Below are 27023 nucleotides of genomic sequence, written 5' to 3'. Positions count from 1 at the left end.
CTACAATAGCCTGCAACTGCCTCCACCGTGCCATGGGTCTGTCACTCCTCCTGCTCCTCTTGCTGGTGACAGCCAGCTGCTCTGGGTGAGTATAGTCAGGATTACTGGTAAGGGGAGCTTTTACTTTCCATTGTGTCTGGCTTAATCCCATCTGTTCATAAATTCATGTGATATGTGCAGAATTAGGCTACTCCGCCCATCAAGTCTATTATGGCATAAAACACATAACATAATGAAAGTCGAAATGGTGCAAGATAAAATGTTAAAACATACAATGCACTGACCATTCCTCTGTGCCCAAATGGGTTTGTACAACTTTAATTCTTAACTTTAACTCTCCAACTCAGAATGCAGCTCACCTCAATGGTCACTGATTCAGTGGTTCAATGGTACTTTATTGTCACATGTAAGCAGGTAGACATAACCTTCAGTAAAAATCTTATTGTACACTGACACAACCATACTTAAGTACAAGAGTGTGGGAATAGTAGATTACACTGAGGCAGTACACAAGGCAGGCCACATTTCCAGCATTATTTGTAAGATTCAAGTCAAGTTTAAAATGTTGAATCCTAACTTGGCCATAAAGGCCCATTGTCTTAGTGGCAGCATCGCATTGATGCAGTGGCCGATCGGGCAGAAGATATTATCAAAGTCCTGCACCGCTGCTCCATGCTGCAGCAGGCTGTGTCCGATCCACGTGCTCGGCCTCTTAGAGTGGCGCCTGAGCCACTCGAGCCCCTGGCTGCTGCAGGGCCTCCAGTGGCCCACTCCATCGACACCTTGACCTGGGCAAATCCACCCACAAACATGCCGTCCCTCGCGGCACATGGTCACTGCTCAGCCTTCGATCCCCAGGGTGCCTACCGCAATCAACCTCGAGTACAGACTGTCTCCGGAGGTGTGGGAGGAAAGACCCCAGCACACTCAGCAGCACCGCTCTTATCCTGCATCTGCCACCGTCTTGAATCTTACGCACCAATCCTGTCCAGTTTCATTGCAAGTTGCTCTGAGCTTTCCCCAGACACCCTTTATATGGAACAAACATCACACCTGGAGAAGTGACTGATGCAATTGTCACGTTATTGTGTCTAAGTAAACTCCTGGAGCAGATATATGGGGTTGCAGTAGGTGACTTAAAATTGTCCAATATGGACAGACTCCCTTGGTGCCACAAGCTTAGATGGGGCAGAATGTGTTAGGTGCATCTCGGAGGGTTTCTTGACAGACTCTAGATCCAACCAGGGAAGGGACCATATTGGACCTTGTATTGGGAAATGAGCATGGCCAGCTGATTGAAATTTCAATGCAGGAGCATATTGGGAAGAGTAAACACAACTCCGTATATTTGCAGTAAGTTACGTCCAACGATAAGCCTGGACCTTGGGGGAAAGTGCTAAATTGAGGAGAGGTTAATTACATCAGTAATAGGCATTAGCTGGGGAAAATAGACGGAAGTCAAGAATGGCAAGGCTCAGGAACCAAGAGATGCCGCAAGTTTAGTCAAAAAGTAAAAGGAAGCATAGGTAAGTTTGAGAAAGCTGAAATTGGGCCCTTTGAGAAATGTATAGACCGTAGGAGGAAAATGAAACTCCCATGACAAGTAAGATTAAGGAGAATCCCAAGATATTTAATCTATTGTTAACAAACAAGTGGGTAACTAGGAAGGGGATTGGACCAGTCAAGGATAAATTAGAGAATTTATGCTTGGATTCGCTGGAAATGGGCGAGGTACTAAATCAGTACTTTGCACCTGTATTCACCAAGAAAAGAATAGTGCGATCAGGGAGGGATACATCGATATTCTAGGGCATGTAGATCAAGAAGGAGGAGGTTTAATTTGCTTTAGTTCAGAGATACAGCATGGAAAACAGCTTGTTGGCTCACCGTGTCCATTCCGATCATTGATCACCCATACACACTAATTCTATGCTATCCTGCTTTCTCATCTACTTCCTACACATCAGGGGCAATTTACGGAAACCAACTAACCAACAAACCCACATGTCTTTGTTATGTAGGAAGAGGGAGAATAGGCAAACTGAACACTGACAGCATCCAAGGTCAGGATCAAACATTGGGCACTGTGAGGCAGCAGCTCTACCAGCTGTGTCACACCCTGGGGCCACCGTGGCACAGGTATTGTTTTCTAGAAGAACAATAAAGGCTTGATGGGATCTATCCCGGATCAATGAAAAGACAAGAGTGGAGACTGCTTGGGCCTTGACAAAGATCACCGTATCCTCTTTAGCCACATACAAGATCCCAAAGCTCTGCAGGTACCCCATTGCAGTTCCTTCATTTGAGTCAGGAAATAGGGACAAACCAGGTAATTATAGGATGGTGAGCCTGTGGTAGAGAAATTGGTGGAGAAGTATTTTAGGGATAGGATCCTAATCTATCCCATATAAGTCTTTTTAGGGATAGTCATCATGACTTTGAGAGGGGGAGATGATATCTTAAAAATCTGGTTGAGTTTTTTGAGGAGGTGCCAAGGATGATTGATGAAGGTACGGCAATGGATGTTGTATACATGGATTTTAGTAAAGTTTTCAACACAGTCATTCATGGTAGGCTGATGTAAAGGTTGAGGTACATGGGATCCACAAAGTCTTGATAGACAATAGAGAAAAGACAATAGGTGCAGGAGTAGGCCATTCGGCCCTTTGAGCCAGCACCACCATTCAATGTGATCATGGCTGATCATCCCCAATCAGTACCCCGTTCCTGCCTTCTCCCCATATCCCCTGACTCTGCTATCTTTAAGAGCCTTATCTAGCTCTCTCTTGAAAGCATCCAGAGAACCATCCTCCACTGCCCTCTGAGGCAGAGAATTCCACAGACTCACAACTCTCTGTATGATAAAGTGTTTCCTCATCTCCGTTCTAAATGGCATACCCCTTATTCTTAAACTGTGGCCCCTGGTTCTGGACTCCCCCAACATTGGGAACATGTTTCCTGCCTCCAACGTGTCCAAACCCTTAATAATCTTATATGCTTAAATAAGATTCCCTCTCATCATTCTAAATTCCAGAGTATACAAGCCCAGCCGTTCCATTCTCTCAGCATATGACAGTCCCGCCATCCCGGGAATTAACCTTGTCTACGCTGCACTCCCTCCATAGCAAGAATCCAGGTGTGGTCTCACTAGGGCCCTATACAACTGCAGAAGGATCTCTTTGCTCCTATACTCAACTCGTCTTTTTATGAAGGCCAACATGCCATTCGCTTTCTTCACTGTCTACTCTACCTGCATGCTTACTTCCATTGACTGATGAACAAGGACCCCCCCCCCATCCCATTGTACTTCCCCTTTTCCCAACTTGACACCATTTAGATAATAATCTGCCTTCCTGTTTTTGGCATCAAAGTGGATAGATTAAATAGCATTTGCCATGCATTTGCCCACTCACCCAACCTGTCCAAGTCACCCTGCATTCTCATAGCATCCTCCTCACAGTTCACACTGCCACCCAACTTTGTGTTATCTGCAAATTTGTTAATGTTACTTTGAATCCCTTCATCTAAATCATTGATGTATATTGTAAATAGCTGCGGTCCCAGCACAGATCCTTTCGGTTCCCCACTAGTCATTGCCTGCCATTCTGAAAGTGGCCCATTAATCCCTACTCTTGGTTTCCTGTCAGCCAACCAATTTTTTATCCATGTCAGCACTCTACCCCCCCCTCTCCCCCCCCCCCCCGCTCCGCTCCCCACCACCCCCCCCCCCCCCACCCCTGCCCCCCCCCCCCCCCAAATACCATGTTCCCTAATTTTGCCCACTAATCTCCAATGTGGGACCTTTTCAAAAGCTTTCTGAATGTCCAGGTACACTACATCCATTGGCTCTCCCTTGTCCATTTTCCTAGTTACATCCTCACAAAATTCCAGAAGATTAGTCAACAATGATTTCACCTTCGTAAATCCATGCTGACTTGGACAGATCCTGTTACTGCTATCCAAATGTGCCGCTATTTAATCTTTTATAATTGACTCCAGCATCTTTCCCATCACCGATGTCAGGCTAACTGGTCAATAATTCCCTGTTTTCTCTCTCCCGCCTTTCTTAAAAAGTGGCTACCCACCAATCCACAGGAACTGATCCTGAATCTATAGAACATTGGAAAATTATCATCAATGCGTCCACAATTTCTAGAGCCACTTCCTTAAGTACCCTGGGATGCTGACCATCGGGCCCTGGGGATTTACCAGCCTTCAGTCCCATCAGTCTACCCAACACCATTTCCTGCTTAATGTGGATTACCTTCAGTTCCTCCGTCACCCCAGATCCTCTGGCCACTAGTACATCAGAAAGATGGTTTGTGTCCTCTTTAGTGAAGACGGATCCAAAGTACCCGTGCAACTCATCTGTCATTTTCTTGTTCCCCATAATAAATTCACCTTTTCCAGTCTTCAAGGGTCCAACTTTGATCTTAACTATTTTTTTTCCTCTTCACATACCTAAAGAAGCTATTACTATCCTTCTTTATATTCCTGGCTAGTTTTCCTTCGTACCTCATCTTTTCTCCCCGTATTGCCTTTTTAGTTATCTTCTGTTGCTCTTTAAACATTACCCAATCCTCTTGCATCTTTGCTATGCTACACTTCTCTTTTATTTTCATACTGTCCCTGACGTCCCTTGTCAGCCACGGTCGCCCCTTAATAATAATAATAATAATAATAATATATTTTATTGTCATTGCACATGAGTGCAACGAGATTTGGTCTGCAGCTTCCATCCGACGTCATAACTTAAATATCTAATACAATTTAGAATTATGTACCCCGAGAACATGGTTTGTAAAAAGAACATTAAAACAGTAAAACAGTCAAAACAGTTCAAACAGACTAAAGTGCAGATGTGTCTGTGCGACGTGACCATCCGAGGGAGACAGTCCATGGGGGGGTGGGGGGCACTCAGCAGGGCCGGTTCAGAGCCGCTATAGCTCTGGGAATGAAGATGTTCCTGAGTCTGGAGGTGCGGGCATAGAAGGCCTTGTAACGTCTGCCGGAGGGAAGTAGTTCAAACAGTCCGTTACAAGGGTGTGAGCTGAGGGAGGAGCTGGCCCTTGGAATATTTCTTCCTCTTTATAATAAACTGATCCTGCACCTTCTGTATTATTCCCAGAAATACCTGCCATTGTTGTTCCACTATCATTCCTGCTAGGGTATCTTTCCAGTCAACTTTGGCCAGCTCCTCCCTCATGGCTCTATTGTCCCCTTTATTCAACTGTTTTTTATTTTTTATTTTTTATTTATTAGAAGTACAATACAGTGGTACTTTTTTTCAGGTGCCAAATATATGTTGGCATGTTACATTCCATGTACAGCTTCATTTTTTTTCATTTTTTTTAAATGGGAGAGAAAAAAGAGACTAGATAATAGAGAGTAGAAAAACGTGGTGTGTAGTGTGTGAGAAAAAAAACAAAGAGCGAGAGAGAGTGAGGGAGAAAAGTAAAAAAGAAGAAAGAGAGAAAGAGTAGAAAATAGGAGATAGGAGATAAGTATTTATATTCTTGACCATCTTTCACCCAGACCTGAAACAGTTGGTTTTTATGATTTTGTTGCACCATATGCTTCCAAGAAGTCAATAAATGGAGACCAACTCGTTAAGAATTGGTCTGGTTTATCTGTTAGGAGGAATCGCATTTCTACAAGATGTGCTGTGTCCAACATATTTATAATCCACATTTTAAGCATTGGTATGGGTGTATTTTTCCAAAATTTGAGTATTAAGTTTTTTTGCTATTATTAACCCATAATTAAAAAATGAATTTTGAAATGTATTTAATTTTTTCCCGTCTCCCGTTACTCCAAGTATAATCATTTCAGTGTTAGGCTCCATTTTTATCTTGAATAATTTTGTAAATATATCAAAAATATCGCACCAGAATTTATGGCGTTTTATGCAGGAAACAAAAGAATGTGTTATAGTGGCATTTTGAGATAGACATTTGTCACAAATGGGAGAAGTATTTGGATAACATTTATTCAGTCTAGTTTTTAATAATATAATCTATGTAGAATTTTGAATTGAATTAAGTTGTGTCTTACATTAATCGAACATTTATGTATATATATCAAATACTTTTCCCATGTTTCTTTCATGATTTTTATCATTAATTCTCGTTCCCAATCTTCTCTAAGTGCCTCTGTCGATGGTCGTTCTATATTTAAAATACTATTATATAGATATGATATTAATTTCTGTGAGAGCCTTAATATTCATTGCTTCTTCCAGTGGGTCTAAAGTTATAGTTTGATGTCTTTGATATATATTTCTTCATAAAATCGCAGATCTGAAGATATTTAAAATATTGGTTGTCATTCAACTTAAATTTTAATTGTAATTGTTGGAATGATAACAGATTTCCCATTTCATACATATCGCCGATCCTTTTAATTCCCATTCTTTCCCATTGGTTGTATGTTTTATCAATAAGTGATGGTTTAAATGAAGGATTATTCACTATTGGCATTAACATAGATAGGTTTCTTAATTTTAAAGTTAATTTTATTTGTTTCCAAATTCTTATTGCATTATGGATAATTGGGTTATTCTTATATATTGTGTTATTCAGTTTTATCGGGGAGAAGAGGACCGCTCCTATATCGCAGGGAGAACAATCCTCTTTCTCCATTCTTATCCATTCTGTCTGTTGGGAAGAGCTGTCCATCCAATAAATTATATTCTTAATATGCACTGCCCAATAATAATACAAAAAGTTCGGAAGTGAAAGTCCCCCAACATCTTTGGGTTTACACAGGTGTTTTCTTTGAATTCTATGTGATCTATAGTCCCAAATAAAGTTGATAATATTAGAATCTAGTTTTTTTTAAATGTTTTGGTATATATATTGGTATAGATTGAAATAGGTATAATATTTGTGGTTAAAAAAACATTTTTATAGCGTTTATTCACAACGGGAGCGTTTCCCAGAATTTAATCAACGGATTCAATTTATTTAATAATGGCATAAAATTAGCGTTAAATAATGATTTGTATCTTCTAGTAATTTGAATACCCAAATACTTAAATTTTCTGTTGCAATTTTAAAGAGGAATTTTAATAAATGAGTCGCTTCTTGAGGCTTTAATGACATAATTTCACTTTTATTCCAATTTATTCTGTATCCTTAAAAATAACCGCATTCCTATATTAAATTTAATAAGGTTGGAATACTCGTTTGTGAGTTTGTAATATATAAAAGTATATCGTCTGCGTATAATGAGATTTTATTATTTGAGTCCTTAGTATTATATCCCTGAATATTCGGAAGAATTCTTATACTTTCAGCCAAAGGCTCTATCATAAGGGCAAATAGCAGAGGTGATAATGCACATCCCTGCCTATTGCCCCTCGATAATTGGAATTTTGGAGATAACATATTATTAGTTAATATTCATGCCGTCGGTTTATCATATAATAATTTTAACCATACAATAAAATTCTCTCCCATATTAAATTTTTGGAGTACTTTGTATAAATACTGCCACTCTACCTGATCAAATGCTTTCTCTGCATCCAGAGAGACAATTGATATATCTTCTTTTTCCGTTTTATGTGAGTACATTATATTAAACAGGCGTCTCAAATTATTAGATGATTGTCTTTTAGGTAAAAACCCCGTTTGGGCTGGATTTATCAATTTATTAATATATTTACTCAATCTTCTTGTTAAGGTCTTTGCTAAGATTTTCTGATCTGTATTTAAAAGTGATATAAGCTCTATATGAGCCCAGTTCTAAATATTTATCTTTTTTTGGTATAAGCGTAATAGTTGATTCAGCTAATGTTTCTGGTAGTTTATTTTCGTTAAAAGCGTGAGTATATAATTTTAGCGTAGAGCCGTTATCTCGTGAAATCTTTTGTAAAATTCATTACTAAAGCCATCTGGTCCAGGTGTCTTACCACGTTTCAATGATTTTATTGTTTCTCCTATTTCTTCACTTGTGATCTGAGCTCTTAATTCCTCTTGTTCTGAGAGGTCAAGTTTTGGAAGATTACAGTTATCTAGAAAATTTGTAATTTTACTATCTTCTATTTTAGTTTTAGATGTATATAGATTTTGATAAAATTGAGCAAACCTTTTATTAATATCCTTAGGTAATGTTAGTAGTTCACCTTTCTCTGATTTAATTTTAGTAATAGTATTTTCCTTTTCTTGTTTTTTCAGTTGACGAGTTAAGAGTTTATGTGGCTTATCACCAAATTCAAAATGTTGCTGTTTTGTAATTCGGAATAATCTTACTACTCTTGCCGATAAAATTCGATTAAGTTTAAACTTCAATAGTATAATCTTATTATGTTTATCTATAGTTGGATCTTTGGCATTATCTAATTCTAATTGTCTAGTTTCCTGTTCTAACCTCAGTTGTTCTGTCTTATTCTTTTTATTTTGAAAGCTTTGTTATGAAATTATAACTCCTCTAATAAATGCCTTAAAAGTTTCCCATAATAAAGAGGGTGAAATACCTGGTGTCTCATTTGTCTCAAAAAAAATATTTCATTTGTTGTTTTAGATATTCATAACCTTGTGGGTTGTTTAAAATTTGTGCGTTGAACCTCCAGAAAGGTTTTATACCTGGCATTCCCTCAAAGTTTAATGTGAAAGTCAACGGGGAGTGATCAGAAATAATACTATTGTGATATTTAGGATTGATCGTATATGGAATTACTTTTGTATCCACTAAGAAGTAATCAATTCGTGAGTAAGTTTTATGTACCGATGAGTAAAACGAGTATTCCCTTCCAGTTGAGTTAGCAATTCTCCATACGTCTGTTATATTAGTATTTTTTATATATGTATTTAGAAGTTCACTAGTCTTAGACTTTAAATTACCATTCCTTTGTTTTATTGATTTGTCTAAATATGGGTTTAAAACGCAATTGAAATCCCCCCCTATTATTACATTTTGGTAATTATACTCTGATATTATATCCAGAATTTTCTTTAAAAATTGGGGATTGTCAAAATTCAGGGCATAAATATTTATCATAGTCAAAAGAGATGGGGGAGATATTGATATTGAAGTTTTCTTCGGTATTCACCAAGGAGAAGGATATTGAATTATGTGAGGTAAGGGAAACTAGTAGAGTAGCTATGGATACTATGAGTTCCAAAGTAAAAGAAGTACTGACACTTTTGAAAAATATAAAAGTGGATAAGTCTCCAGGTCCTGACAGGATATTCCCTAGGACATTGAGGGAAGTTAGTGTAGAAATAGCCGGGGCTATGACAGATATATTTCAAATGTCATTAGAAACGGGAATAGTCCCTGAGGATTGGTGTACTGCGCATGTTGTTCCATTGTTTAAAAAGGGTTCTAAGAGTAAACCTAGCAATTATAGACCTGTTAGTTTGACTTCAGTGGTGGGCAAATTAATGGAAAAGATACTTAGAGATAATATATATAAGCATCTGGATAAACAGGGTCTGATTAGGAACAGTCAACATGGATTTGTGCCTGGAAGGTCATGTTTGACTAAACTTCTTGAATTTTTTGAAGAGGCTACTAGGGAAATTGACGAGGGTAAAGCAGTGGATGTTGTCTATATGGACTTTAGTAAGGCCTTTGACAAGGTTCCTCATGGAAGGTTGGTTAAGAAGGTTCAACTGATGGGTATAAATGCAGGAGTAGCAAGATGGATTCAACAGTGGCTGAATGGGAGACGCCAGAGGGTAATGGTGGATGGCTGTTTGTCGGGTTGGAGGCAGGTGACTAGTGGGTGCCTCAGGGATCTGGGTTGGGTCCTTTGTTGTTTGTCATGTACATCAATGATCTGGACGAAGGTGTGGTAAATTGGATTAGTAAGTATGCAGATGATACCAAGATTGGGGGTGTTGTGGATAATGAAGAGGATTTCCAAAGTTTAATGTGAAAGTCACAGAGTGATTTAGGCCATTTGGAAGAATGGGCTGAAAGATGGCAGATGGAGTTTAACGCTGATAAATGTGAGGTGCTACACCTTGGCAGGACAAATCAAAATAGGACGTACATGGTAAATGGTAGGGAATTGAAGAATACAGTTGAACAGAGGGATCTGGGAATAACGGTGCATAGTTCCTTGAAGGTGGAATCTCATATAGATAGGGTGGTAAAGAAAGCTTTTGGTATGCTAGCCTTTATAAATCAGAGCATTGAGTATAGAAGCTGGGATGTAATGTTAAAATTGTACAAGGCATTGGTGAGACCAAATCTGGAGTATGGTGTACAATTTTGGTCGCCCAATTATAGGAAGGATGTCAACAAAATAGAGAGAGTACAGAGGAGATTTACTAGAATGTTGCCTGGGTTTCAACAACAAAGTTACAGAGAAATGTTGAATAAGTTAGGTCTTTATTCTCTGGAGCGCAGAAGGTTAAGGGGGGACTTGATAGAGGTCTTTAAAATGATGAGAGGGATAGACAGAGTTGATGTGGACAAGCTTTTCCCTTTGAGAATAGGGAAGATTCAAACAAGAGGACATGACTTCAGAATTAAGGGACAGAAGTTTAGGGGTAACATGAGGGGGAACTTCTTTACTCAGAGAGTGGTAGCGGTGTGGAATGAGCTTCCAGTGGAAGTGGTGGAGGCAGGTTCGATGGTATAATTTAAAAATAAATTGGATAGGCATATGGATGAGAGGGTTATGGTATGAGTGAGGCAGGTGGGACTAAGGGAAAATAAGTTGTTCGGCACGGACTTGTAGGGCCGAGATGGCCTGTTTCCGTGCTGTAATTGTTATATGGTTATATGGTTATATGGTGTGGAGTAAATTTCTCCCGAAACTATAGTATACCTTCCCTCTTTATCTGATATAGTATTCTTTAATTTAAATGGTATATCTTTCCGAATAATAATAGCCGTACCTCTAGCTTTAGAAGTAAATGAAGAGTAGTAAGTTTGACGTATCCAGTTTGCCTCCAAACTCATCTGTGTTTGTTGTTTCATGTGTGCTTCCTGCAAAAAGGTTATGTCCGATTTTAATGATTTTAATTGGGCCAAAATCTTGCCCCTCTTAATTGGTTCATTGGCACCCCTAATATTCCAGCTGCAGAATGTAATTCCTCCGTTCTTTATTTGTCTATTGTCTTGCATTATAAATCAGTTTTGGTAGTTTGATTCATATGGTGCAATCAAATACCTCAGGACTCTGGGTGTTAGGTGATCATCCCGAACGTTCAGAGTTATTTTGCATCTCCTTCCTCTATTGTACCTTAATTTAAAAAAAAAGAAAGCATGTGTTGTGATATTAATTAAAAAAATTAACAAATGAAACTCGTGGTAGTGAATTAAAAAAAAAGTGACATTAAGGTATCTAAGAAGCGATACCTTAAAAACAAAAAGCCACCAATGGTGGGTAAAAATGTGTAGACTTCCGTTGTTGATGTTATACATTGAGCTCCGTCCCCTTGACAGAGTATCGTAAAATGCTGTAGGCCGTTTTCATATTATTTTAAAATTTATCCAATCAGGGCAGATAAAAACAGAAAAGACTTCAGAGAGAGGGATAGAGAAACAAAACAGAAGACAAATCAAACCTGTGTGTTCAATTCTATATGTTTATATATATTTCCAATTTATCTCTTATGTACCCGGAGTTGTTACATTAATCCCCATCTTTTTCCTAAGTACAAGCATGTTCCTAAGTACAAGCATGTTCCAAGGGGTTAAACATCTTTATCTTAAGTACAAGCAGATTCCAAGGGTTAGACAGAGCCAAGCATCTGGATATTTTCCAAGTATATTATACTCCTCCCTCCTTCACACACGGTTATATTGTGTTAGTATTATTATGAACATTTTCATTTATTACTATGTATTAGTATATCTCATCAATTATAGTTCATTTCTTTTAAACTATATTAAGATTATTTAATAATAATTGTATAAGCCCCCCTTATCTCCCACACTCCATTGGTTAGTCATATTGACAAATTACATTAAAAGAAGTATTATTAAATTTGTATGGTTAATTAATTATTATATTAATATATAATATAGTAATTAAAGATTTTCTTAAATCAGCAAATTTATTCCGGTCCATTTAGATTTCTTTCCATGATCGTCAGCTTTACTTCTGTATCTTCGGCTTCCCTTTTGTTTATCTTCAAGTTTTCCATTCAAGGTGAAACATGGGCGCTGCGCTTGAAAACACATTCCTGACAGATAAGCCTGCCTGGTAACTGTCTGGAAAAGTTCCGCCATCTTAATTAGGCAAGGCAAGGCAAGGCAAGGCAAGTTTATTTGTATAGCACCTTTCAACAACAAGGTAATTCAAAGTGCTTTACATAAAACATTATAAGCATTGGAAAGAAACACATATGAAATGACATTTAGATGTAAAACGATTATTAGATTATTCAGATAAAATAATTACTAAATTAAAAGCAATCAAATAAAATATTTAAAATTGAATAGTCCTGGCTTTACAGTGCAGTATAGGTAATTAATAAATTGTATTGTTTACTGAAAGGCAGCGGCAAACAGAAATGTCTTCAGTCTAGATTTAAAAGAGCTGAGAGTTGCAGCAGACCTGCAGTTTTCTGGGAGTTTGTTCCAGATATGTGGTACATAAAAACTAAATGCTGCCTCTCCATGTTTAGTTCTGACTCTGGGGACACAGAGCAGACCTGTCCCAGACGATCTGAGAGATCTGGGTGGTTCGTAGCTAAGCAGAAGATCAGAAATATATTTTGGCCCTAAACCATTCAGTGCTTTGTAAACCAACAGTAGTATTTTGAAATCAATTCTTTGACAGACAGGAAGCCAGTGTAAAGACCTCAGAACTGGAGTAATGTGATCTACTTTTTTGGTCTTAGTGAGGACTCGAGCAGCAGCGTTCTGAATTAACTGCAGCTGTCTGATCGACTTTTTAGGGAGACCTGTAAAGACACTGTTACAGTAGTCGAGCCTGCTGAAGATAAATGCATGGACAAGTTTTTCCAGATCCTGCTGAGACATAAGTCCTTTAATCCTTGATATATTCTTTAGGTGATAGTAGGCTGACTTTATGACTTTTTTATGAATTAGAGCAAAGTCTTTTATTAAAAGTTTCTCTTCTATTTTCTTTACGATATCTTGTGCGTGTTTAAATGCCAGTTCTGGATCCGTAAAAGAGCGTTCAGTAGAATTATAAGTGATTTTCATTTTCGCCGGATATATCACCCCATATCTCACCTTGGGAGATTTCAGGATATTTCTTGTCTTTTTAAACAAGAACCTTTTTTCAGCAATTTCACGAGGATAATCCCTAAAGAATCTGATATTGTTCCCCGAAAATGTAACACCATGAGGAATCATCTTCAATATATTTTCCAGTGTGGAGATGTCTAGAAACTTCACTATTATCTGTCTTGGTGGAGCATTTGGTCCTCTTTGGAAGCGTCCTACCCGATGAGCCACATCTATCCTCGGGTTTTCCTGCAGTTTAAAAACTTCTTTAAGTAAGTTGGTAACAAAATTACATGTTTGAGTTCCATGCTCTCGTCCCTCCTGGACTCCAACAATTCTTAAATTCTGCCTCCTTGACCTTGCTTCCAAATCCTGACATTTATCAGTCATTTTAATCAATTGCTCCTGATCAGAATCTTGTTCTTTTTTCAGACTCGTTATTTCCTGAGCCATCTCATTCATTACAGTCTCCATATCTTCCCTCAGGTTTTCAGACTATTTCATATCCTCAAACAACTTCTCAAATTTCTTGTTATAATCTTTTTCCATTCTGGCAAATTCTTCCGTTGTCCTTTTATCAAAATCCTTAAACTGCTGCTTCGGAGAGCTGTATCAATTTTTTTAGAGAGATTGTTCTCCAATGTGGTGTTCATGTTCGCAAGCATTTTGGAGAAGTCTTTAGTAAGATCTTTAGTAAGATTAGTAATATTCAACTGTAACACTGACACATCCAATTTACCCTTCTCTTTCTCCAATTGTAGATTAAACCTGGCCATATTATGGTCATTACCTCCTAATGGCTCCTTAACCTCAGGTTCCTTTATCCAATCTGGTTCATTACATAACACTAAATCCAGAATTACCTTCTCCCTGGTAGGCTCCAATACACACTGCTCTAGAATCCATCACGGAGGCACTCCACAAACTCCCTTTCTTGGGGTCCAGTAATAACCTGATTTTCCCAATCTACCTGCATGTTGAAATCTCCCATAACAACCGTAGCATAACCTTTACTACATGCCAATTTTAACTCCTGATTCAACTTGAACCCTATATCCAGGCTACTGTTTGGGGGGCTGTAGATAAGTCCCAGTAGGGTCTTTTTACCCTTACAATTCCTTAGTTTTATCCATACTGACTCCACATCTGTTTCAATGTCACCCCTTGATAGATTGAATTCAACGTTAACATGCACAATGTGAGAGGGACCTCTCCCTCAGATGCCGCTCTGATCGCTATCACTGGCTGACAGGCAAGGAGAGGGAAATCCCAGCATCACTGGTAACAGCGGGTGCCAATTAGCTGATATTGGTTTGGTCACCAGAACCTTGTCAGCCTGCTCCCTATAAACTCTACCACTATAAACCCAGGCATTCTAGCTACAAGGGAGATTCTGAGAAAGAGAAAGGCAAGGATCAAGGGTCAAGGGGCAGGGGGCAAGGGGCAGAGGGCAGGGGCAGGGTGCAAGGCTCCCTGCTAGCTATGTCCCCAGTCACATGTCCAAGGAAGACTGAGTTACTGGGACAAACCTGAGACCACCAGTGCCATTGTGTGGTCAAGACTGGGCTGTCAGGAAGAAGTCCTAAACAGCCGGCCTAATTGCTGCCTAATTGGTGGAGTTATAGATAGTGTGGACGCTTGTCAAATGATTCAGCAGGATATAGATAGATTGAAAATATGTGCAGAGAAATGACGGATGGAGTTTAATCTGGACAACTGTGAGGAGATGCACTTTGGAAAGTCAAATGTAAGAGGAAAGTATGCAGTCAATGGCCATTGCCTTATGGGCCTGTCCCACTTAAGCGATTTTTCAGTGGACTGGTGAAGCTTCCTTCACCAGCCCGTTATGCAGGCGGGGGACAGGGCAAGCGGGGGGAGTGCTGTATAAAAAATTCACATGGTGCAAAGCCAAGGTGATACAGACACACACCGCAATGAACAGGAAGGTTGGCGCTGCAAAAAGACGGCTAAAGCACAGTGTACGGTAACTCCTTTAAAAGAGGTGGGGAGAAGGGGTGGAAAAGGAGTGGAGACAACATTTAAGAAGCCAGAGATACACGGCTGTGAAGCTCGGCGGACATTTACCATTCCTGGTCGGTTATCCTAGGTACTGAAAACTACTGCTTACCTTTTTCATTTTCCCCCAATGAGCCAATGAAATTCACTGGCTACAACCTACCAGAACCTCTGAAAATCTTTGACCTGCTGGCAACCCATTAGGACCTCCTGGCGACCCACCTACGGCTCAAGAATTCTCGCTACTCTCCATGGCGGCTTCATTCTAGTCGCCGCTAATTTTTCAACATGTTGAAAAATTCACGGCGACCATAATATGGTCGCCACTAGTTCCCAGAATGCGGGAACTGCTCACGACCATGGAGGCGACTCTCCGGCAACCACCCCCAAACATGTGGTGACCATGTGGCATCTGCATAGTCTCCTGCAGTCGCATAAAAAGTCGCCTAAGTGGGACAGGCCCATAAGGACATTGATGTACAGAGGGATCTTGGAATTCATTTCTGCAGCTCCCTGAAAGTGGCAATACAAGTGGATAGAGTGGTAAAGACAGTGCACAGCATGCTTTCCTTGACTAATCAGAGTGTTTGTGGTAAGATCCCAGGAAGTTATGTTGCAGATGTATAAATCTTTGGTTTGGCCACATTTGGAGCATATGTGCCGTTCTGGTTGCCCCGTTACAAGATGGATGTGAAGACTTTGGAGAGGGAGCAGAGGAGATTTTCAAGAATGCTGTCTGGATAAGAGAGGATCAGCTGTATGGAGAGGTTGGGCAGACTTAGATTGTTTCTTTGGTACTGAAGAGACATCTGATAGGTTTATAAAACTATGGGAGAAATAGGTAGTTTAAGAAGGAAATGCAGATGCTGGAAAACTGAAGGTTGACAAAAGTGCTGGAGAAACTCAGTGGGTGAGGCAGCATTTATGGAGCGAAGGATATAGGCAACTTCTCGGGCTGAAATCCTTCTTCAGACTGATGTGAGGGGGGGGGGGGACGGGATGAAGAAAGGAATAGATAGAGCCGTTGGGCTGAGGGAGAGCTGAGAAATATGAGGTGCTGCTCCTCCAATTTATGGTGGTCCTCATTCTAGCCATGGAGGTGGCCGAGGACAGAAAGGTCGGATTCGGAATGGGAGGGGGAGTTGAAGTGTTGAGCCACCGGGAGATCAATGCCACCCCTTGTTGGTTATTGCGAACTGAGCGGAGGTGTTGGGCGAAGCGATCGCCAAGCCTACACTTGGTCTCACCGATGTAGAGCAGCTGACACCTAGAGCAGCGGATGCAATAGATGAGGTTGGAGGAGGTGCAGGTGAACCTCTGCTACACCTGGCAAGACTGCTTGGGTCCTTGAATGGAGTCAAGGGGGGAGGTAAAGCGACAAGTGTAGCATTTCTTGCGGTTGCCGGGGAAAGTGCCCTGAGGGGATGGTTCGGGTGGGAAGGGACGAGTTGACCAGGGAGTTACGGATGGAGCGGTCTCTGCGGAAAGCAGACGGGAGGAGATGGGAAGTTGTGGCCAGTGGTGGGATCCCCTTGGAGGTGGAGAAAATGTCGGATTACCTGTTGTATGTGACAGTTGGTAGGGTGGAAGGTGAGGACAAGGGGGACTCTGCCCTTGTTACGAGTGGGGGGATGGGGAGTGAAGGCAAAGTTACGGGGTATAGAAGAGACCCTGGTGAGAGCCTCATCTATAGTAGAGAGGGGAATCCCCGTTCCCTGAAGAATGAGGACATCTCCGATGCCCTGGTGTGGAACACCTCATCCTGGGTGCAGATGCGGCGTAGACGGAGGAATTGGGAGTAGGGGATGGAGTCCTTACAGGAAGCAGTGTAGTCCAGATAGCCACAGGAGTCAGTGGGTTTATAGTGGATGTCGGTCAGGAGTCTATCACCTGCGATGGAGATAGTGAGGTCAAGAAATGGTAGGGAAATATCGGAAATGGTCCAGGTGTATTTGAGTACCGGATGGAAGTTAGTGGTGAAATGGATGAAGTCATTGAGTTGTGTGTGGGTGCAGGAGGTAGCACCAATGTAGTGGAGGTAGAGTCGGGTATAGGGCCACGGTAAGGACCAGCTCCGCTAGGCGGAGGAGAGTATCAGTAGACGGGGATTGGTTGGTTCTGCGGTCGAGGAAGAAGTGGAGGGCTTTGAGACCCTCCTGGTGGGGGATGGAGGTTTAGAAATAAGTAGGGTGGGTGGTCCTTTTTTCCTACGTGGGAATGTTTAAAACTGGAGAGCATAACATTAAATTGAGAGGTGAAAAGGAGATTTATAAGGCAATATTTTTTAGTGGTAACTGCCTGGTCTGCACTATCAGGGGACTAGGTGGTTACAAATACAATAGCAGCATTTTAGACGTATTTAGTCAGACCATGAACATGCAGTGAATGGAGGGATAGAGAACCTGTGCAGGCAGATGAGGTTAATTTAGATTGGCATCGGGGTCAGCCCAGACACCGGAGTGAAAGGGCCTGTTGCTGTGCTGTACTGTACTGTGCCATGTTCTCTGTCTGTGAACATCCCATCTCACCTTCAACCTACACCCTCTAGTATTGGACATTTGCACCCCGGGAAAAAAACTCTGGCTATCCTCATTATCTAAGCCTCTCGTGATTTTATAAACCTCTAACAGTATGAGTGAGTTTTTCTAACATCCGTGGGGATACAGTCAGTGCCACAAGGCGTTGGGTGAGTGCGGTCGCTGACGGATGGTGTGAGGGAGTTGGATTAATATCCGTGGGGGTACAGTCAATGACACAGGGTGCTGGGGGTTGAGGGGTCACTGACCGAGCTGGATTAATGTCAGTGGGGGTACAGTCAGTCAGACAGGGCAATGGGGGAGAGGGGTCACTGAGGAACGCTGTGAGGGCGCTGTATTAACATCAGTGGGGTTACAGTCTGATACAGGGCGCTGGGAGAGAGGGGTCACTGAGGGAGCTGGGTTAACATCAATGGGGATTCAGTCAGTGACACAGGAACCTGTGGGTGAGAGTTACTGAGAACATTGCTGGATTAATGTCAGTGGGGGATACATTCTGACACGGCACTGAGGGAGAAGCTCACTGTGGGACGATGTGAAGCTGCTAGATTAGCCTGTGTTGATACAACCAGGATCATAGGATTATAGGAACTGATGTGGGCCCAGGTATGCATGGCTCTTCAGACATTATGTGGTTTCAATTTCACTCTGCCGATGGTAATCAGTATTGTCTTTCTGCTGACTGGATAGCACGCAACAAAAGCTTTTCACTGTCCCTCAGTACAGGTGACAATAAACTAAACTGAAATACTTAATTCCCCTTGAATTTTACTTCAGTTTAAAGATACAGCGTGGAAGTAGGCCCTTCGGCCCATTGAGTCTGTGAAGTCCAGAGATGCCTGCATACTTCTTGGAAATTTTTTCGAACTTTAAAAAAAATCTGCAGTCCTTCTGGTGAAGATACTTTCATAATGCTGTTGAGATCCAGGCCTTAGATTCAACACCATTGCAGCAACTTTTATACACTTCCAAGTCAGGATGGTGCACAACTTGGAGGGGATCCTACAGGTGACACACCTGTCCTTTTATGGTAAATGTTGTGAGTTTGCGAGGTGCTCTTTGGTGAGTAAATGTTGTCAATAGTGCACACTGCAGCCACGGTGTATCATTGTGGAGGGTGTGGCGGCTCCCAAGGGTCGGGCCATGTCGATTGACCGGTTAAAGCCGGCACACCTGGACATTGACCAGCCGGTGCTGGTTGCCCAACCTTGGCCTCGAGGGCACCCCCCTTCATGGCCCCCTCCGCCTGTCACTCCACCTGTCCTCCCGCCGGTCCCTCGACCTATCCCTCGACCTGTCCCTCCACCTATGCCTCCGCCAGCCCCACGATCGGCTGACTTCCTCACGCGGGCTGGCCGGGTCGTGCGCCCGCCGGTGCGTTTCGTGCCTCGGGTTCTGGGGGGGGGGTCCTGTGGCGGCTCCCAAGGGTCGGGCCATCCTAACTGTCGAACCCCTCGGCACGGGAGTGGTTCAGTCCGGAGGCGGCCCTTAACCAGAGGGTTTAAAGGCAGGGATTTGGGTGCCATCTTTCTCTCGTGTGGAATTCCCTACAACCGGGAGGAACACAAATAAAGGTGCCTCTCGAAATACCTGACTCCTCTCTTTCGTTTCGAGACATACGCACCACAAGGGTGTGAACAGTTAGAGTGACAGACTGGGCGCTCATCAAATTGGTTATTTGCCTTGCTCATCTAGACATGAGTCAAGAATTCTGAGTGTGATTAGAAGTGCACTTATCTAGGAATGTGGAGAGGATTCCATTATAGTCCTGAAATTCTTTCTAGACCATGGATTGAACAAAGTAAGACCTGATTTGGATTCATAATCCAAGCAGCCCCAGATTATACCTTCACATTATAAACTTGGAGAATGCATCATTCACTAAACTGAGATGAAGGGGAGGGTGGTGAGTGGATTGAAAGCAAGCAAGGAAACGTCCAAGTTCAGGAAGTGTGGGGCTAAGGGGAATGTGGATGGTGTTTTGATCTGCTGCCTTTGGTCACTTTTCACTGCTTTTCACTGTACCTCGATATATGTGACAATAAACTAAACTGAACCGAGCTCTGTCTACATGGATGACTAGATTGATGTACTCAGGTGGAACGTAAACATTTCATGATCCCTGCTGCCACTTTGACTCTGCTTCTACCTGGCCCACTCTAACTCTTTCCCTCCCTTTGAGATCTCTACCGCAATCTCTGCAGTTACCAGGTGAATGCGTGTTGTGGTGGTTTATATCCAGCAGGTGAATGGGGGCTGTACCATCAATTACTATTTGCTCTATCAGCACTTCCTCGGGTGGCCAACTCACAGATCCGTTAATGAAAACACTTTTGTTTTATAGCAAATCTAATTTGGAACGTCCTTCTGCTAATATTCTGGCACTTCAGTGGCCGAAAAACGTCTGTAAGGTAAATGGAATTATTTGTGTGCAAGTCTGAGTGCTTTGATTGTGAGGGCATGCAAATAGTATCATTATCACAGAATCTGCTTTAGAAATCATATTGCCATATTAATAATTAGAATGTGGATGGCATGACTAGTAGGTTTCTGGATGTACTTGCTCCCAGTCAACTTTTGCCAGGTCCTGTTTTATGACATTCATATCACCCTTCCCCACTTCAGATCCTTAATTTCTGACCCTTGTCCCTTTCCTTATCCACCTTGAAACTCACGTTTGGAACAATAAGGTTGAGAGGAGATTGGTGCTATAGTGGACAATGAAGAGCAGGTAATAACCGCTTTGAATGAGAGTGTACAAGGCTTGATTAGTAAATTTGTAGATGCCAATAAAGTAGGTGGTATCGCAGATTGCAAAGAGGCTTATAAAAAAATTACAGCAGGATCTTGATCAGCTGGGCAAGTGGGCAGAGGAATGGCAAATGGAGATTTATGCAGATAAGTTCGAGGTGTTCGGTTTTGTCAAACCAAGGTAGAACTTTCACAGTGAATGGCAGGGACCTGCGGAGTGTTGAAGAGCAGGGGTACGATGGCGCAACAGTAGAGTTGCTGCCATATAGCGCAGGATACCTTGGTTTGTTCCTGACTACACAACTTTGTATGTTCTCCCCTTGACCTGCATGGGTTTTCTCCAGGATCTCCTGTTTACTTCCACACCCCAAAGACAAACAGGTTTGTAGGATAATTGGCAGGGTGTACAGTAATTGTAATTTGTCCCTATTGTTTGTAGATTAGTGTTAATGTGTGGGGATAACTCATCGGTGCTGTATCTCTAAACTAACTAAAAACTAAGCAGCGCAGGTGCATGGTTCCCTGAAAGTGGCATCACAAGTAGATTGGGTTGTAAAGGGGGCTTTTAGTGTATTGGCTTTCATCAGTCACAGAGAATAGATATGGTGAATGCACAGTTTATTTACCCAGAACGTCCCAGCCGTGCTGATCCCGGCCAGACTTCGCACATGCTGTGGAAGGAACATATGCATCTTTTTGCTTTTTATTGTGAGGCAGAGAGGCAGAAAGAAAATGAGGAGAAGATTTTTACGAAAGATCTTTGATTTTTACAAGGATGTTTCCGTAACCGGCTTCCGTCTCCGCACTAGCTCCGCTATGATGGGATCTTTGGTGCGGAGACGGAAGCAGGTTATGGAAATGGGGCCGAAAATCACCAATGAATCTGCCCATGACCGTACTACGTCTTTTTCGTCGAGTGGACTATCTTGCTCGCTATAGGATCTTTGGTCTAATTAGGGTAGAACAAAAGGAAATGTTATGGAGCTTAGGCCAGTGGTCTGCTCTTCCTGTGGTAATTTGGGGAAGTTTCCAGTGTGTCTGACTACACCTGCAGGAGGCTGTGTCCAGTTGCAGCTTCTGACTGTGTAGTGCCGTGGAGAATTTGATTTGCGGAGAATTTTGTTGACTGCATTTAGCAATTAGTCACACTGCAGGTACAGAAAGGATGGAGGTAGATGACCAGATGGGGCAATAAGTGCAGGAAGGTAGTGCAGGAATGCCCTGTGTTCATTCTCCTCTCAGACAGAGTAGGCCTCTCAGAGGAAAGTGGCAGCAGCAGCCAAGGTTTGGCACCACAGTTGGCTGTGATGCACAGCAGGGCAAGGAAACGTCTCAGTGAAATGCTGTGAGGGGAAGAGATGGACTTCTCCTTGGCCGAGAGCGAGATTTCAGGATGGTGTGTTGCCTCTCTTGTGTCAAGAACAGGGAGGTCTTGGATTGGGTCTGAAACATTCTGAAAGGGGAGAGAAAACAGCTGAGGTAGTTGTACACAATGGTACTGACAACATAGGTAGAACGAGAGGTGAGATCCTGCAGGGTGAACTGAGAGAGATAGGTAGAAGGTTACAAAGCACAACTTCCAGCGTGTAATCTCAAAATTTCTCCCAGTGCCATATGCCAATGAGGATAACAATAGGATTGATGAACGTATGGCTGAAGAACTGGTGCAGGAGGCAGGTCTTTAGCTGATGAGATCACTTTGGGGGCAGGTGTGACTAGTGCAAAAGGGACAGGGTGCATCTAAACTGGAAAATGACTAATATCCTCTCAGAGAGGTTTGAGGAAAGGGTCGTAAATGCTTTTGGTCCCTTCATTAGTCAGGGTGTTGAGTAAAGAAGTTGAAATATTATGTTAGAGTTGTGCATCTTTCAGTCTGCATTTGGAGTATTATGTTCAGTTTTGGGCATCCTGCTACAAGAAGGATGTCATTAAGCTGGAAAGAGCGCAGAGAAGCTGGAAGAGGATAGAAACATAGAAACATAGAAAATATGTGCAGGAGTAGGCCATTCGTCCCTTCGAGCCTGCAACGCCATTCAAAATGCTCATGGCTGATCATCCAACAGTATCCTGTACCTGCCTTCTCTCCATACACCCTGGTCCCTTTAGCCACAAGGGCCACATCTAACTCCCTCTTAAATAAAGCCAATGAACTGGCCTCAACTACCTTCTAAGAACCCGTTTACTCCTACTCTTTGCTTCCTGTCTGCCAGCCAGTTCTCTATCCACATCAATACTGAACCCCCAATACCGTGTGCTTTAAGTTTGTATACTAATATCTCATGTGGGCACTTGTCGAAAGCCTTCAGAAAGTCCAGATATAACACATCCACTGGTTCTCCCTTATCCACTCTACTAGTTACATCCTCGAAAATGTTTATAAGATTCGTCAGACATGATTTACCTTTCATAAATCCATGCTGACTTTGTCCAATGATTTCACCACTTTCCAAATGTGCTGCTATCCCATCTTTAATAACTGACTCTAGCAGTTTCCCCACTACCGATGTTAGACTAACTGGTCTGTAATTCCCCGTTTTCTCTCTCCCTCCCTTTTTAAAAAGTGGGGTTACATTAGCTACCCTCCAATCCTCAGGAACTACTCCAGAATCTAAATAGTTTTGAAAAATTATCACTAATGCATCCACTATTTCTGGGGCTACTCCTTAAGTACTCTGGGATACAGCCTATCTGGCCCTGGGGATTTATCGGCCTTTAATCCATTCAATTTACCTAACACCACTTCCCGGCTAACCTGGATTTCACTCAGTTCCTCCATCTCATTTAACCCCTGGTCCCCTGCTATTTCCAGCAGATTGTTTATGTCTCCCTTAGTGAAGACAGAACCAAAGTAGTTATTCAATTGGCCTGCCATGTCCTTGTTCCCCATGATCAATCCACCTGTTTCTGACTGCAAGGGACCTACATTTGTTTTAACTAATCTCTTTCTCTTCACATATCTATAAAAACGTTTGCAGTCAGTTTTTATGTTCCCTGCCAGTTTTCTTTCATAATCTATTTTCCCTTTCCTAATTAAGCCCTTTGTCCTCCTCTGCTGGACTTTGAGTTTCTCCCAGTCCTCTGGTAGGCTGCTTTTTCTGGCTAATTTGTATGCTTCATCTTTTGTTTTGATACTATCCCTGATTTCCCTTGTTATCCACTGATGCACTACCTTCCCTGATTTATTCTTTTGCCAAACTGGGATGAACAATTTTTGTAGTTCATCCATGCAGTCTTTAAATGCCTTTCATTGCCTATCCACCGTCAACCCTTTAAGAATCAATTGCCAGTCTATCTTGACCAATTCACGTCTCATACCCTCAAAGTTACCTTTCTTTAAGTTCAGAACCCTTGTTTCTGAATTAATTATGTCACTCTCCATCCTAATGAAGAACTCAACCATATTATGGTCACTCTTGCCCAAGGGGCCATGCACAACAAGACTGTTAACTAACCCTAGGTACACAAAAAAGCTGGAGAAACTCAGCGGGTGCAGCAGCATCTATGGAGCGAAGGAAAAAGGCAACGTTTCGGGTCGAAACCCTTCTTCAGACTAACTAACTAACTAAGACTGTTAACTAACCCTTCCTCATTACTCAATACCCAGTCTAGAATAGCCTACTCTCTCGTTGGTTCCTCTACATGTTGGTTTAGAAAACTATCCCGCATACATTCCAAGAAATCCTCTTCCTCAGCACCCCTGCCAATTTGATTCACCCAATCTTTGTGTAGATTGAAGTCACCCATTATAACTGTTTTACCTTTGTTGCACGCAATTTCCTGTTTGATGCCAACCCCAACTCCACTACTTCTGTTAGGTGGCCTGTACACAACACCCACTGGTGTTTTCTGCCCCTTAGTGTTTCGCAGCTCTACCCATATCGATTCCACATCCTCCAAGCTAATGTCCTTCCTTTCTATTGCGTTAATCTCCTCTCTAACCAGCAACGCTACCCCACCTCCTTTTCCTTTCTGTCTATCCCTCCTGAATATTGAATATCCCTGGATGTTCAGCTCCCAGCCTTGGTCACCCTGGAGCCATGTCTCCGTGATCCCAACTATGTCATAGTCATTAATAGCTATCTGCACATTCAACTCATCTACCTTATTACAAATTACAGGATGTTGCCAGGACTCGAGGGCCTGAGCTAAAGAGAGAGGTTATGCAGGCTAGGACATTATTCTTTGGAGCACAGGAGGATGAGCAATGATCTTATGAAGGTGTATAAAGTCTTGACGGGAATAGATAGGGTGAATGCACAGTATTTTACCTAGGGTGGGGGAATCAAGAACATGTGTTTGAAGTGAGAAGGGCAAAGTTTGATAGGAACCTGAAGGGCAATTTCTTCACACAGAGGGTGGTGGCAACACAGGTAGATTAGAAGCTTACAGCCACCTTCTTACGACCCTTGCCTCCTTTAACAACCTGGGATTATCCCACCTGGAGCAAGTGACTTGTTAGTGTCACCGTCTCCTCATCATCAGTTACCCGACCCCCCCTCCCTGATCTGTACGCCTCCGCTTCTGGCAGCTCCCATTCCCTGATAACGGGTGATACAATGCCCTCAGCCATGTTCCAGCTGTGCCTCTACCTTGATGCAGATCACTCCATTATACCTAATCTCCACACTCCACTCATCACAATTACAGGCCTATGGAAAGCTTGAAAAGCTTCTGTCCTTTTGTACTCACTGCCTCCCCCAACTCACCACATTCAGGTGGGTTTCCATAGGAGTCTCACCTTTGCCAAGCTCACTCCTTCCTTCACTTCCTCCTCTCCACTCCTGGGCGATTCAGGGAGCACCTGAGTTCCTTTACCTTTTCCTGGTGTGGGAATACTCCTCCTCTGCATGTAAAACATCTCTCATTCGTCAGTGACAGTGCCAGCTGCCACAACAGCAACACTCGTGATACGTGGGGGGAGCGTCCCATATTGTGATTTTCCAACACGAAGCACATTATCTATTCTTGCATCAGGACACACGAGTTGAAAAGTATTCTGTCCATTTTTTTTTTTCTCCACATAAAATGTAGTCATCACTAATTTTTATTTTGTATCCCAGATCTTTTGTTCGTGATTTGCGAATACTCTGAGGGCAAAATTCTGTTTCCCAATCTGCTACAAAACAAGGGTCACCTGTATGTGGTTCTACTATGTCCTGGCTGACCCCTACTGTCCATAGGGGCCAGACTCCCTCCTACGTACATCCTTTGTTCCTTGCCCATCCAATAATAACTTGTCTCCAAGTGTTCTCTAGCTGGCACGCTCTCTACTCATTCCCCTAAACCAGTTCCAGCAGTATCTCACATTAATCATGGCAATTCTCCAGAATGACATCTCAGGAGGTTCTCCACATCTTTGCCTTTCACTCTTGTATTACTCCAACCAATATTGGGCAATTGAAATTCCAACATTACCACTCATTTCTGTAATCCTTGCAGATGTGAAGATGTAATAGACCCAGTGATGAGATAGTATCCTTTATTCCAGCCCAATCGAGTTTGTGCATGGCCTCAAGGACATCCCCTCTCTTCAGTCTATAGTAATTGGCATCGGTCCATTGGTGAGACGATGGTGCAGCTTTGATGATGTCCTGTTAGGAGAGGGGAATGTTTCATCGATAGTCTATAATACCATTTTCCTCTGCCCCCATCTCCTGTTTACCATCCTTGCCTTTTCTGATCACCATGTCTCCTGAATATCAAGAGGTCAGTTCTGCCAAGAATGAGCCATGTTATCAGCACCACATCATAATCTCACATGGCTCTTTGTAGCTGCAGCTCGCCAATCTTACTCACCACATTCTGTGTATATTGTGGACACCAGATCGTGTCTCTCAATTTGCTCCTATCCAACAATTCCTTCTCTGTCATCATCCAACACTCACACCCTCTGTTCACCTTATTTATTTTTGCTGTTACTGCCTGCTATGCCCATACCCTGCTGATCTTGATTGAATCGTCCTGACTTGGGCATTGTCCCAATCCCATTAACTTGTAACCTGTCCATCTCATACAGGTTTCATCTGCCTCAGAACTGGTTCTACTACCCCCAGAATCGTATGTACCATGGATGTAACCACTCTATCACTACCTTCTCTTCACATTATTCTGTTCTCCCTGAAGCCTGGCCCTGCCAGCAGCCCAGAGATTGCCACCTGTCCACCTCTGGCAGCATTGACAGACCTCCATTGCTGCCTTCCCCACATTGGTATCCATGTGTACCACGTGCTTTGGGTCCCACTTTCCTTTGCACCCTCTCACTCATATCATGTGAAGCAGAGACACATCCATCTAGAGAGAAGCAACCAATCCCACAGTCACTTTGACCCATCCACCTGTCTCTTCCCCCCCTGCCATTGTTCACTCACCCCTCTGTCATTTTGACAAACCCTCCCATTGCCTGTCCACCCTCTGCCTGTCAATGACCCCAAATGATGTATCATTTTTTCTTGTGTTCATCTAGTTTGTTTCAGTGATGGGTTTTCATTCTTCTCTTTCCAGGTGAATGGCTGGACCACCTGTGAATGTGGATATTCACACTGGACCATCCATGGCTGGTGG

General features: G+C 42.4%; 1 long non-coding RNA gene across 1 annotated transcript; it reads left to right on the top strand.

Annotated features, from left to right (window-relative positions):
• LOC116970735 lies at positions 1-27023 on the top strand. Its single transcript, XR_004411299.1, has 3 exons — positions 1-85; positions 20056-20122; positions 26964-27023. It is a non-coding gene; the product is annotated as an uncharacterized LOC116970735 (long non-coding RNA).

This window comes from Amblyraja radiata, chromosome 3 (genome assembly GCF_010909765.2).
Source record: "Amblyraja radiata isolate CabotCenter1 chromosome 3, sAmbRad1.1.pri, whole genome shotgun sequence".
NCBI classification, from domain to species: domain Eukaryota; kingdom Metazoa; phylum Chordata; class Chondrichthyes; order Rajiformes; family Rajidae; genus Amblyraja; species Amblyraja radiata.
The sequence above is the reverse complement of the archived record's forward strand: the minus strand, read 5'-3'. Positions and strand labels throughout refer to the sequence as shown.